Source organism: Lepidochelys olivacea (genome assembly GCF_965140295.1).
Source record: "Lepidochelys olivacea isolate rLepOli2 genome assembly, chromosome: 1".
Lineage (NCBI taxonomy): Eukaryota > Metazoa > Chordata > Testudines > Cheloniidae > Lepidochelys > Lepidochelys olivacea.
Window position 1 is genome coordinate 190,772,199 of NC_140411.1, and position 15,468 is coordinate 190,787,666.

The following is a 15,468-nucleotide window of genomic DNA, read 5'->3' on the forward strand; positions in this document are numbered from 1 at the left end:
AAATGTCAGCTCCCAGACTGCTGCACTGGGTAGAATGGTATGGGGAGGAGGTGAGCAGCCCTCATTGGTGAAAGAGCAGGTTAAGGACTATTTAGAAAAGCAGGACATACACAAGTCCATGGGCCCAGATGCAATGCACCCAAGGGTGCTGAGGGAATTGGCTGATGTGATTGCAGAGCCATTGGCCATTATCTTTGAAAACTTGTGGCTATTGGGGGAGGCCCTGGATTATTGGAAAAAGGCAAATATAGTGCCCATATTTAAAAAAGAGAAGAAGGAGAATCTGGAGAACTATGGACCGATCAGCCTCACCTCAGTCCCTGGAAAAGTCATGGAGCATGTCCTCAAGGAATCCATTTTGAAGCACTTTGAGAAGAAGCAGGTGATCAGGAAGAGTCAACATGGATTCCCCAAGGGTAAGTCATGCCTGACCAACCTGATTGCCTTCTATGATGAGATAACTGGCTCTATGAATTTGGGGAAATCAGTGGACAGGATATCCCTTGACTTTAACAAAGCTTTTGATACAGTCTCCAAAAGTATTTTTGTCAGCAAGTTAAAGAAGTATGGAATGGATTATAAGGTGGATAGAAAGCTGGCTAGATCGTGGGGTTTAACGGGTAGTGATCAACAGCTTGATGTCTAGTTGGCAGCCAATCTAGCTGGCAGACTGACCCAGGGGTCGGTGATGGGGCTGGTTTTGGTCAATATCTTCATTAATGATCTGGATGATGGGATGGATTGCACCCTCAGGAAGTTCGCAGATGACACTAAGCTGTGGTGAGAGGTAGATATGCTGGAGGGTAGGGATAGGGTCCAGAGTGACCTAGACAACTTGGAGGATTGGGCCAAAAGAAATCTGATGAGGTTCAACAAGGACAAGTGCAGAGTCCTGCACTTAGGAAAGAAGAAACCCATGTACTGCTACAGGCTGGGGACCGACTGGCTAAATGGCAGTTCTGCAGAAAAGGACCTGGAGATTACAGTGGATGAGGAGCTGGATATGAGTCAGTGTGCCCTTGTTGCCAAGAAGGTAACAGCATACTGGGCTGCATTAGTAGGAACATTGCCAGCAGATCGAGGGAAGTGACTATTCAGCATTGGTGAGGCCACATCTGGAGTATTGCGTCTAGTTTTGGGACCCCCACTACAGAAAGTATGTGGACAAATTGGAGAGAGCCTAGCAGAGGGCAACAAAAATGATTAGGGGGTTGGGGCACTTGGCTTGTGAGCAGAGGCTGAGGGAACTGGTCTTATTTAGTCTGCAGAAGAGGATGGAGCTAGGCTGTTCTCAGTGATGGCAGATGACAGAACAAGAAGCCATGGTCTCAAGTTGCAATGGAGGAGGTTGGATATTAGGAAAAACTATTTCACTAGGAGGGTGGTGAAGCACTGGAATGCGTTACTTAGGGAGGTGGTGGAATCTCCATCCTTACAGGTTTTTAAGGCCTGGCTTGACAAAGCCCTGGCTGGGATGATTTAGTTGGTGTTGGTCCTGCTTTGAGCAGGAGGTTGGACTAGGTGACCTCCTAAGGTGTCTTCCAACCCTAATCTTCTATGATTCTATGAAAAAAGTTAAAGCACAGACCATTCTGGTTTGCCCAGAGCCCAGACATCCTGAGGTGAATCCCATTGTTCAAGGTCTGTGTCTCTCTGACTGACCCCTTGATCATTTCTCAGGTGAGAGCCTAGACTCCTTCCAACAGTCAACTCTTATCCACCATCTCACACCTTTCCAGGCCTTTGTTCTTGAGCTAGGGAATTTTGCCTGGCTTCTCTGCTGAGGGGTTGGGGAATTCATGTCCCTCTGGGTTGGTGGTTGTTAGGTGTCAATGTCCTGGTGATTGGATTTGTAATTGTCTTCTCAGATTCTCCATTGTTATGGTGTCAGCCTTGGCTAGTCCTTTTTAATGGCTCATTCAGGTTCAGATGGGTAGGTGTCATTCATACCTGTGGACTTGTCTACATCTGAAATGCCACAGTGTCACAGCTAAAGCACTGCAGTTTGGGATATGACATGCCTGAGAACTGAAGATAAATCTACTCTTTGGTGCAGGTGCTTCTTCAAACTCCATTTATACTGGGAGGTATCAGAGATAAAACCAGAGGCTCCAACCAGAGCATGACTTGTTCTCATCTTTAGTATTCCATGGTTACTGTTAAAGGGATGATTGTATACGAGCCCTCAGGACGTCCCTATACCATCCCCAATAGACTCTGAACCTTTCCAGACTATTATCAGTGGTGGAATGTTTTAACAAGACCTTGAAGAGCATGCTAGGCAAGTTTGTGGAAGAGGATCTACAACAGTGGGATATGTTACTCCCAACCTTATTGTTTACTATACAGGAGGTACCCCAAGCCTCCACAGGTAACCCCCACCGGCCCCGTCCAAGATGCCGGAGGCTGTTAGGAAGGAACTGGAGGTCATGTTAGACATGGGCATGATAGAAGAATCCCATCGCAAGTGGAGAAGCCCAACAGTTCTAGTTCCAAAACTGAACAGCTCCATCTGGTTTTGTATTGACTTTAGAAAAGTGAACAATATATCTCGATTGACGCCTACCCAATGCCACGGGTCGATGAACTCCTTGAGTGGTTAGGGAGAGCCAAGTTCCTGTCAACTTTGGATTCACCAAGGGATACTGGCAGATCCCTCTGACCCTGACCTCATGCCTGAAGACGGCCTTCCCAACCCCCTTTGGCATATACCAATTTGTGACCATGCCATTCGGGTTACATGGATGGGATATTGCAATCCCATGGATGGTACGCTGCCGCTTACATTGATGACATCATCATGTACATCACCAGCTGGAAAGACCACCCCTCATTCCTCTCCCAGTAGTCGGGACCCCCTTTGAACAAATAAGACTTGACTTGGTGGGCCCACTAGAAAAGAGTGCTTCCGGCCACCAGTACATCCTTGTGATCATGGATTATGTGACCCGGTACCATTACGGACTGCCACTGCCCTGAAGATAGCCACTGAACTCATCAAGATCTTTGCCCGGGTAGGGATACCCTGTGAAATCTTAATGGATCGGGGACAAACATTACTTCCCGATTGATGGCTGACCTCTGCCATCTTTTAGGTATATGAGCCCTCAGGACTGTACTAGCGCTGTAGACTACCAGGCTCTGGTCTGCAGACAAGAAACTATGGTCCAAAACAAAAACAATCATCCCTCTCGAGATATGAGAGCCACTGCACTAGATTATGCAGGGATATTACCTAATTTCTTTAGTAGCCTTAGAAGAAAATAACTTAAGCTCCTCCAAAGAAACAATTCCCCTGCACAGTAGTGGCTCTTTTAACATGGATTGTGCTTACCAATGAGATTGCACTCCTTTTCTAAACTAGATCCCAATGATATACATTACATTACTATTGCCATTGATTTTCTTGAGGGAAGGAGCTGCGTTTTAGGCATGAATTATGGAAGGAGTTAACACCCATCATGAACCCATTATATTGTAACTTTTTCATCAGAAGAAAACAAGTTTATCAGCCAATGAAGATTCTTCAGTGTGAAAAGCCAACACAAGCTATTCTAAGGAACATTATAAACTTCCGAATGGTGGTGAATTCAGAAACCCAAATGACAAGTAAATGAAAGCTATAATTCCATTAAAATTTTTGAATTAATATTAAGATTGCACAGTTAGGCAGCTATAACCATAGCTTCTGAATACCTCACAAGCTTAATACATTTACCTTCACTCCACCACTACGAGGTAGGGAAGTATTATTGTTATCACCATATTATACAGAGGGGCATGATCCAGTGCTCACCCAATTCAATGGGTTGAAATTTATTTATGTAGCCCTCCTTCCTACCTCAGGGACTCCAAATCAGGGAATGCAAAACATTTCCGCCCCACCCCCTTTTCCAAAATCTCACTTGCAGATGATTTTTTCAAAGTCCAGTAATAATGTATCACTTATGAATAGTAATTGATTTACCTGACTCTTCAGCAGTTTACTATTTACAATGATAAGAAATGTCACTGAGCCAAATATTTATTTAAAAAACAAACAAAACATTATTCCCCTCCGTGACAGGTTGGGGGGAACCCTGTCCTGTGCGGGGCAAGTGCAACTGCCTCTTTTAAGAAAAAAAGGGGGAGTGGGCGTACGTATCTTACATCTACATCACTCCCAGCCCGAGTCCATACACTCGCCCTTATCAGCAGGGTAGTATGGCATAGTGGCTGGAGTCCATACAGTCACTCTTGTCACTGGGCAGTAAGGCCTAGGTGCCAGTCTCCACCAGTCCGCCCCCTTTCGCAGGGCAGTAAGGCCCAATGGCCCAAGTGAATAACTTCACCCCTTTTTGCAGACCAGTAAGGCCTAATGGCAAGAATCAGGAAATCTGCCCCATCTTGCAAGGCAGTAAGGCCTAGTGGCTCAAGTCAATAATCTAGTCCCTCCTTGCAGGGCAGAAAGATCTAGCAGACAATGTTGGACACAGGGGGATTGGTTGTGCTCCCCAGCAGTGTGGTCTAGGCCCTCCCTCTCCACTGGATCCCAGCCCAGCACCCTGGTAGCGCCTGTAGCACAGGCCACTGAGTCAGCGGAGAAAGGCTCCTACCTAAAGATGCTGACTCAAGGCTTCGGCTCACTCACCAGTCCGCCACCAGATTCCCCTGGGCTGCTTCCAGCCGTCGTCCCTGCTGCTATGGTCTGGGCCTCCCTGTTACCTCTCGGTTCTCTGGTCTGCCTCCGAACTCTGCAAGGCCTCCGGGGTTGCCGTGGCATCCACCTGGGCTGCGACATCTCCAGCTCCTAAGCTTCTGCTGAGCCTTGGCTGGAGTGAGCATCGTACACCCTTCCTCCATGGCAGTCAGCCCCAACTGAGCCAAGCTGCTCCCTTTTATGCTGGTACACCTGGAGCATGCCCAGGGGGGTGAAGTGGGTGTGGCTTCCTCTGCCCACAATATAGGATTAACCCCTTCCCATCCAGGGTGGGGCAAGTGCACCCTGTCACACCCTCACTTTCTCTTCCATGGCAATCTTTAACACCTATCAGTTAACAGAGAATACATCACTCTTCTGCTTTCACAATTTATTGTATTTGTCTTGTTTTTCGAGAAATTGCTTTTCTCATTCAGGTCTTATGAGAGCAAATCTGGTTCTAAAATAGTATTTCAAAACAATTCAACCCAGGTTGTTCTGCACTGGTGCTTAAAGGATAGTATGGTTAGACAACAACAATAAAAATAGCTACTCAGTGGCTTGTGGACAAAGCTGAGTGATTAAATTTGTCTGCTGCTGCTTTTAATGAATGAGCAAACTGCTTTGCCAGCTGATTTGTTGCATTGAAGTAAGTGGCTCATGTAGCATGCTTTATGTCATTCTTCTTTAGAATGTCTGAAATTCCTTAGCTGTGACTTGAGGATCATTGTTTGTGGGGTTGTTGTAGGCATGTTGGTCCCAGGATATTAGAGAGACAACGTGGGTGGGTGTTACTTTCTGGGGTGCAATCCAGATGGGTGAAGAATTGTCACCTCTTTCTCTGTACCCTGGAGTGCCTCATGATGCCTTTCTACTGAAGCTCTCTGTCTGGGACACTTGCAGTCAGCCATAGGCATGTACTTTATGTCTATGTATTGGGTAGCCCTAGTTCAATGCTTTGGATCCCAGAGCCTGCCAACAGTACCACAGATTTCCACTGGTCTCCACCAGCCGTGGTTAACAATTGGTAAGGTGACTCCACACTCTCTCCAGCCCTGAATTTTCCCCAAAACTTGTGTTCTGAAATGTCCAGACCTATCCTGGGACAATCAGAGGAATATTACAGTGTATTGCTCCTTTATAGAATCAATATCTAACAATTTGTTACTTTAAATGGCAGTACCATATAGTTCAGTTCAAACACAGAAGGGGACTGGTTTTGATTAAAAATTAATGAAGCTTATTCCAAGAGATAGATTTTAAGTGGGTACAAGGTATATGGATTAAAGTCAGAAATGGCTACAAGAGAAATAAAGATTAAATGCTTTCTAGTAACTAAAACTTAACAAGCTGCACTTGGATCAAGGTAAAATCCTCACCACACGTTTCCATCAAGGTGACTGACTGAACCCCAAGGTCAGGATCTATCCCTCAGAGTCAAAGGGCTGGTACCTTTGTCGTCTTAGGTGAAAGATAGATAACCTGGTGTTTCTTTGCCCCTCTTTTTTGTCGTCCAATGAACCTTTGAAACTGATTCTTCTGAGGGACACATCCAAACAAAGCTGTGAGGTAGGCAACATGGCACTTGTCTTGAAGGAAGTGTCCTGCTGGTTCTTCCCCCCCGGCGCGAGGCAAGATGTGTCTGCCAAAATGCAAATTGTTTAGTTCCCGTCCCCTCTGGTGCAACTGAGTGAACGTTTGACATCTGATTGTCAATCGCATGCCCCACCCTGATAGTGTGAGGTTTGCCTCCACTCCTTGTTAGCTTGATGAGTCTGTTCATGTGGTATGTAAATACATTTGCGTTGTCTTTCAAACAACTTTGAAAGTAACTTTTAAGTGAAGAAAGAACATTCTTTGATCCGGGATAGACCTGTTTAACAACTTTACCTAGGCAAGGGTATCTGGTCTTGAATATATGCTGGTGACATCCTAAAAGGTGAATTCATAACATTATATGTAATGTTGTTAGATACATTCTACTATGATGATATTGACCAGCAAGTTATTAGTTTTTAAATGATATCTCACAAGGCATATTTTGTACAAAGATTATTACAGTAATGCATAAGATGTGAATACTGGGATGTGTATGGTCACAGGGAGATAATATCTTTTATTAGACCAAATTCTGCTGGTGAAAGAGACAAGCTTTCAAGCAACACAGAGCTGTTCTTCAGGCCTGAGAAAGGTACTCAGAGTGTCAAAAGTAACACTGTCAGATGAAGTCCATATATAGCAGGCATCTTTCTTATATCTTCAGTGGTTTTGTGAGAGGTAGTACTATTGAGGTCTATTATTTCTGGTCTCCTTCAGTATGCACTGATTATTATGAACAACATTTGCTTGTGGGTCTCTGCAAAATTGATATGTATTTTCTGCCATGAATGCTGAATCCACTTCCAAGCATGGCATATACCAAAGGCTCATGATGGCAGTTGGCATGTATCTCATTGTTCATTCACCAACTCTGTGTCCTGATTCAAATTGGCTACCAAAAGTAGTTTCTACAGACAGCTTTCATTTTTACTATTTCACTGTGACTTTCATGAAATTATGCCAACAATAAAGCTTGCTAGGACTTTGGGTTCTTTGCGATAATACCCCTCAGACACCTACAAGATCTCTATCAAGCATTCTTACAACTACAATACCCACCTGCGGAAGTGAAGAAACAGATTGATAGAGCCAGAAGAGTTCCCAGAAGTCACCTACTACAGGACAGGCCTAACAAAGAAAATAACAGAACGCCACTAGCTGTCACCTTCAGCCCCCAACTAAAACCCCTCCAATGCATCATTAAGGATCTACAACCTATCCTGAAGGATGACCCAACACTCTCACAAATCTTGGGAGACAGGCCAGTCCTTGCCTACAGACAGCCCCCCAACCTGAAGCAAATACTCACCAGCAACCACATACCACACAACAGAACCACTAACCCAGGATCCTATCCTGGCAACAAAGCCCGTTGCCAACTGTGCCCACATATCTATTCAGGGGACACCATCACAGGGCCTAATCACATCAGCCACACTGTCAGAGGCTCGTTCACCTGCACATCCACCAATGTGATATATGCCATCATGTGCCAGCAATACCTCTCTGCCATGTACATTGGTCGAACTGGACAGTCTCTACGTAAAAGAGTAAATGGACACATCAGATGTCAAGAATTATAACATTCAGAAACCAGTCGGAGAACACTTCACTTCAATCTCTCTGGTCACGCGATTACAGACACGAAAGTCGCTATTTTACAACAAAAAAACTTCAAATCCAGACTCCAGCGAGAAACTGCTGAATTGGAATTCATTTGCAAATTGGATACAATTAACTTAGGCTTGAATAGAGACTGGGAGTGGCTTAGTCATTATGCAAGGTAACCTATTTCCCCTTGTTTTTTTCCTAACCCCCCACCCCCCAGACGTTCTTGTTAAACCCTGGATTTGTGCTGGAAATGGCCCACCTTGATTATCATACACATTGTAAGGAGAGTGGTCACTTTAGATAAGCTATTACCAGCAAGAGAGTGGGGTGGGAGGAGGTATTTTTTCATGCTTTGTGTGTATATAATAAGATCTTGTACACTTTCCACAGTATGCATCCGATGAAGTGAGCTGTAGCTCACGAAAGCTTATGCTCAAATAAATTGGTTAGTCTCTAAGGTGCCACAAGTACTCCTTTTCTTTTTGCGAATACAGACTAACACGGCTGTTACTCTGAAACCATACAATATGCAGTCACTCTCTACTGTGGATTCTTTTATTTTGCACAGTGTATGACTTAACCTGTTTATTGTCAAATACACTTACGCTACCTCCTAATCCAGACAATGTTTTATCTTCTTTTTAAGAGACAAGTTTTGTTTCAATCTCAGTTCCTTTTTCCCCCTACCAAAAAAACCTCTTGCCTGAGTGCCACCTGCTGGTAAATGTCAGAAAAATCTAGTTTTGTAATATTTTGCCTCCTGCTAACTGTGCAAAGATCCTAGGCCTTTGAGGTTGGAGATTGCACCGTATCTAACCAGAGGTTGATTCACCATTTCTTTATGAACTTTACTAATACGGACAGTGCTCTCTTGTTTCAGAATACACACAATGTGTCCTGTTGTTCTGATAACACCACCTGAGACCTTCAAGAGCCCCTCTTACAGAATATGGCCTGGGTTTTGTCTTGCAACATTTTGGTATGGCATCTGCAACTGTAAGAAATTCAGACTGTGTACTTTTTCCTCATGCTGTATAGTGGGTGAACATCTCAGCACATGTTTCAACTCAGCTTTTGAGGATATTGGATCTTATTTTTAACCAAGGTATTCAGGTGCAACTACTTTTCATCAGTTACGATCCTAGAATTCTACAACTCACCCTTCTATTATACTACGCTTGGTATTTTTCATTTACCTTCATTTTTCTCTGAGGGTACCTTACTAAATCTTTTTCTATTAAGCCTTTCTGAATTCAGAAAACGACAACTCCAGAATCGTCTGCATTTTTAACTGGAGACTCATTTTTCAGCCCTTCAACATAAGACGAAGATAAAGCATTTTCTCTGTGTTTAAAATTGTGTGACATCTGGCAGCTCACGTGTGGTCTTTTCTTTGTCCTTTAATTCTGAGCAAGGATCACTCCTTCCTTTGGCTTGCTATGTGACCCCTGAAGTGGTGTAAATTGCAAAGGCTGTGCTCTTTGGTCATCTCTTGCAGCACATCTTAAATGCATAGGTATAGTTTGACTTCTGTATTTGTGGGAGCAGCTCCAGTCAGGCCAATGGGGCCATGCAGGGAGGTGGGGGAAATTCTGCACCTGCCTGAGGCTTGCAGTCGGGGGGGGGCAATGTCCCCCTCTCCCCAAACTATGCCCCCTGCCTCCCCCCAAACTATATTCATGAGTAAATGTCATCTATTCCCAAGGATTACTCTCAGTTGTGAGTAGACAGCTGCAGGTGTAGTGGGTGGGAGCTTTGGTCGCTTCTGGGAGGTGGAGCTTTGAAAAGGCCAAGGCAACTGAGCTCTCAGGACAGCAGTGTTGGGAGGATCATAATAAGCAACTGACAGAAGGGATGTGGCTACAGAGAAAGCACCTCCAAAAAGCAATGGGCCTGACAAGTGCTGTGGGACAATGGAGGAAAGCACTGCTATGACTAGGTTTGGGCTTTGGGGGTAGGCCTACTTGAGGGATTTCATTTTTTTTCCATCTGTGTCCCTCATTTCTGAAGTTGTCATTTTCTTGTCCTATGGTAATTCTTCTAGGGTACTGGAGGTTATTTTCTCTACCCCTCCGCAACTGGAGGGCTGGGTTTCTTACTTGCTAAGCTGGAGAATCCTCTTTTAATACATTTTCCATTTTCTCAAAGATAATCCTGTGCTTGACTGCTGATCTTTGATTGGCTGCCATAGTGGGACTTAACATGGTGTCTGGTTCTCTCTTTTGACTTGGTGAGGAAGAAATAATCTGTGGGTCACAAAGACTTTGAGGTGTGTACTGCTTGGCTAAGGACAAAGGAGAATTCTTTTTTGTAAACAATTCTTTTCTGTTTAGTGATTTATTTTTGCCTGCTGGAAATTCTCTTATGTGCTAGTTCATATTTTGCTCTCCTTATCCTTGCTAGTATTGTAAGTTACATTTTTATGTCTTTCTCACTAACGGGTTAGCCATAATGTTGTGTTATTTAACAGAACCATTTACATGGCTAACCCTTTCTGCAATGTGGTTCATTATGTATATCACATTTTATGGATGTAATACTATTTTATTCTTCTTGTGAAAGTTCTTGATTAGATAAACGCTGCATACATATAGAAATACAGATATTGCCTGACTTTAGTGATCTGTCTAGTTCTGTATCCCAGATCTGACCGTGATCAGTACCAGATGCTTCAGAGGAAGGGCGTCAAAACCCTTGCATAGGCAATTGTGGGGTAATCTGCCCACAGGAAAAGTTTCTTCCCAATCTCCATGATTAGTCATTGGTCTGTGTCTTGAAGCATGAGGAATTATATCCCTTCCACATCTCTTGTAATTTTCTTTTTAATCCTCACCATTGTAACACTCCATGTCCTCATTATCCCTATAAATATATATATTTTTTGAATCCTGCAAAATTCTTAGTCTCAAAGGATAACTTGTGGCAATGAGTTCCATAGGCTAATTGTGCATTCTCTGAGAAAATGCACAAACATTTTTCAGTCATGTTTAAATGTTCAGCCTTTTAGTTTAATTGATTATCCACTTATTCTTATATTAGAAAAGGCTGAATAGACATGTCTAATCTACCTTCTCCATACCATTCGCTGTTTTGTATAATTCTATCATGCCTCTTCTTACTTGTCTCCTGTCTAAGGTAGGTTCTTGTGACTTCATAGTAACCATGAGATCAAGTAATCAAAATGACTGTAGATATGGGACCATTTCCTGTAAGCAAAAGGCCCTCAGCTGCCATTTTTAGGGCGCTCAGAACCTTGTGCGATCAGGCCCTTAGTGGCAAATTCTAAAAGGTGCTGTGTCCCTGAATGTCCCATTAATTCAGGATTAAGTTCATTCGTTCAGATTTAGGAGTTGATGCTACAAAGGACTGAGACCCTCCAGGGAGGAATTTAGGATTCTCAATCCCCTTTGAAGTACTATTGATACAATACAATATACCCGATTCTTACAGTTTCCTCGACTTGATTTATTTGTTCTACTACTAAATGGTAGAACCATGGATATGTCTGTTTTTAATTCCCCTTTTATACTGAGGACAAAGCTGACAGTAATTATTATATCCAACCTTGTTAGATTCCTTATTCTTTCTGGCACCCATGTTTACTACTGGTATTCTTACTGCAATCTTATGTTTTGCATTGTTTGCATTTGTGCTAACACCACACACATCTATGACATTATCAGTGGAACTGACTTTAAAATGAAATAAAAAGTTATGCATTCAAAGAGTTTTAATCACAAATCTTCTGCATTCATATGGAGAGGCACAACAGTGTCTGACTGGCAGCTAGAGTACAAATGACACTATGACCGGTTTCAGAGTAACAGCCGTGTTAGTCTGTATCCGCAAAAAGAACAGAAGGACTTGTGGCACCTTAGAGACTAACGCATTTATTTGAGCATAAGCTTTCATGAGCTACAGCTCACTTCATCAAAGCTGTAGTCGTTTTAAATAGTCCCAAAATAGAAAAACTTGGATTTGGAGGATTTGGCATGTGGCTGAAAAAAGAGAAATATGGGAAACCTTATGGTAATCTGTTTGAATTAAAAGATTAGACTGTCTGGTGGCTGGGTTCAGGTCACGGATGTCTTACTGCAGCTGCATAACCTGCTTACGTTTTGTGTCAGTAACACTCTCCTTTAAAGAAAAATTGTGCCGTGGCGTTAATAACAAAATCCAGATGAATTTGGGTAAGTGGTCCTGGGGGACTAGAGATTTCATTAGTGTGAACTTTTTCCTGCCCTACAACCCAGGAGTACTTTGTGAATGGCCTGGAGATAAAAGTAAGCAAAGAATTTTGCATGGCCTCATTCAGTTCCCCTTGAATCTGATGCTGAAGGTAGAATATCTCTCTGGATTACTTGTTTCTGTTTCAGCCTTGCTGACTTTACGTGGGGATTTTGTTTCTTCCAGGAGTTTGGGAGTAAATTGGATGATCTTCCTAAATTCATTGGTGACACTGCTGTACTAGTCATTTGCAATAGGGGTAAAACGAGGAACAAACGCTTTCCTTTTTTAAATTACATCCATTGATGCAGTCTTGTGGATTTCAAGAGCAAAATGTTTGTTTTTCAGAAGAGTTTCCTCAGACAGGGCTATAGTCATCCCTTGCAGGTCCTACCTAGCAGTAGCTCAGAATGCTAAAATTCTGGAGATGAACTCCCCTAGAAGTAAAGAGAGCCCTTCATTCCAATTTCAACGCTAGGCAGGAAGTGGATTAAGAATGGTTTCAACCAACAAATCAAGCACAGTGCACTCTTGTTTGGAACCATTCCTTAATAAAACCAGAACTAAAAGAATTACAGAGCTACATGCTTACAAATTGCAATCCTGTTCCCTGTGAAATTATTAGCAAAACTCCCATTTACTTTGATAAGAGCAGGATCAAGAGGTCAGAGCATAATTTTGGATGTGGGTACAATCATTTTATCGCTCTGAATATTTTCAGAGAAGCTATTACAATCCGGTCGCTGTTTGATGGATGATGTGAAATTAGTTGGTGGGTCTCACTTTCGTGCAGGATGGACAGGGGCCAACATCATAAAACCACTAATGTAAGTTACACCCATGTTAGAAATCTCCATAAAGGGGGTAAAGACAGAAGCTGGTATTTTCAAAGGGGCCTAAGATTGTTGGGTCCCCAATTTCCATTGATTTTAATAGGGATTTGCCTATTACTATTATTATTAAAGTGCCTTACTCTCTCTCTCTAAGCAAGGTTACTCTGGAAATCTCAGCATGAAAAGGAAAGAGAACATTGCCCTTCATTCCTCAGAGGTGGTCCATTCAGGTCAGGTTTGTGAAACAATGGTGTGATTAGCCAGCTAACCCTTGCTGTCATAAATATAAAGGGAAGGCTAACCACTTTTAAATCCCTCCTGGCCAGAGGAAAAAACCCTTTCACCTGTAAAGGGTTAAGAAGCTAGGATAACCTTGCTGGCACCTGACCAAAATGACCAATGAGGAGACAAGATACTTTCAAAGCTGGAGAGGGTGGGGAAAACGAAGGGTTCTCTCTGTCTGTGTCTTGTTTTGCCAGGAACAGAACAGGAATGGAGCCTTAGAACTTAGTAAGTAATCTAGCTAGATATGCGTTAGATTCTGTTTTGTTTAAATGGCTGATAAAATAAATGTGCTGAATGGAATGTATATATTCCGGTTTTTGTGTCTTTTTGTAACTTAAGGTTTTGCCTAGAGGGGTCCTCTATGTTTTGAATCTGATTACCATGTAAGGTATTTACCATCCTGATTTTACAGAGGTGATTCTTCTACTTTTTTCTTCAATTAAAATTCTTCTTTTAAGAACCAGATTGCTTTTTCATTGTTCTTAAGATCCAAGGGTTTGGGTCTGTGTTCACCTATGCAAATTGGTGAGGATTTTTATCAAGCCTTCCCCAGGAAAGGGGGTGTAGGGTTTGGGAGAATTTTCAGGGGAAAGACATTTCCAAGTGGACTCTTTCCCTGTTATATATTTGTTAGACACTTGGGGGTGGTAGCAATAAAGTCCAAGGGCAAAAGGTAAAATAGTTTGTACCTTGGGGAAGTTTTAAACTAAGCTGGTAAAAATAAGCTTAGGGGGGTTTTTCATGCTGGTCCCCACATCTGTACCCTAGAGTTCAGAGTGGAGAAAGAACCTTGACACTAGCCCTAACCCTAAATTCAGGATGAAGGAAGAGTGGATATTTCCCCTAATTTAGCTGAAAATGGAGGAGGTGAGAGGGCTCTAAAACTAATGAATGGTATCCTGTAAGTGCAGTTCTACAAGTAGTTTTCTGACGAGTCTATCAGTCATCATCATCATCTCCTTTATCCTATGCCAAGGTTGGGTAGGGCTGAGGTGATGAGCATATTCCACCCACATCTCTTCTGAGTCTCCATTTGGGCCTGTTAGGTGTTGCCTGGATGGCTTTATATACCGGATTATAACTTTTCATTTTTTAAGACAAGGGAAATGCAGTAGATCTAATCTACTTCGATTTCAGTAAGGCATTTGATACAGTTCCACATGGGAAATTATTAGTTAATTTGGAGAAGATGGGGATTAATATGAGAATTGAAAGTTGGTTAAGGAATTGGTTAAAGAGGAGACTACAACAGTTCAGACTGAAAGGTGAACTGTCAGCCTGGAGGGAGGTTACTAGTGGAGTTCCTCAGGGACTGGTCTTGGGACCAATCTTATTTAACATTTTCATTAATGACCTTGGCACAAAAAGTGGGAGTGTGCTAATAAAATGTGCAGATGACACAAAGTAGGCAGATAACTGGAATATTACACAAGAAGATTTGGATGGCCTTGAAAACTAGAGTAATAGAAATGAGATTAAATGTAATAGTACAAAGTGCAAGGTCATACATGTAGGGACTAACAACAAGAATGTGTGCTATAAACTGGGACAAATCAGTTGGAAGTAACAGTGGAAGAAAAAGACCTAGGTGTATTGGTCAATCACAGGATGACTATGAGCTGCCAATCTGATGCAACCATGAAAAAAAGGCCAATGCAATCCTAGGATACACCAGGTGAGGTATTTCCAGTAAAAACCAGAAAGTGTTAGTACCATTATATAAGGCACTAGTGAGAACTCATCTGGAATATCATGTGTGCTATTCTGATCTCCCATGTTTAATAAAGTTTAATTCAAACTCAAAAAGATGTAGAGAAGGGCTACTGAGATGTTCAGAGGAGACTTAAGGAGATTGGCTTGTTTAGCTTAACCAAACAAAGGCTGAGGGGAGATATGATTGCTCTCCATAAATACATTGGAGGGATAAACAACAGGGTGTGAGATGAATTATTTAAGTGCTATTGTTGGCACAAGAACAAATGGGTATAAACTGGATGTCAACAAGTTTAGACTTCAAATTAGACAACAATTTCTTACCATCGGAGGACTGAAGTTCTGGAACAGCCTCCCAAGAGGAGCAGTGGGGCAAAACCCCTAACTAGTTTCAAGACTGAGCTTGATAAATGTATGGAGGGGATGGTATGATGAGGTTTGCTGCAATGGCATGTGGCCTGTCTATAGCTGCTAGTAGCAAATCTCTCCAGTGGCCAGAGATGGGACACTAACGGGGGAGGG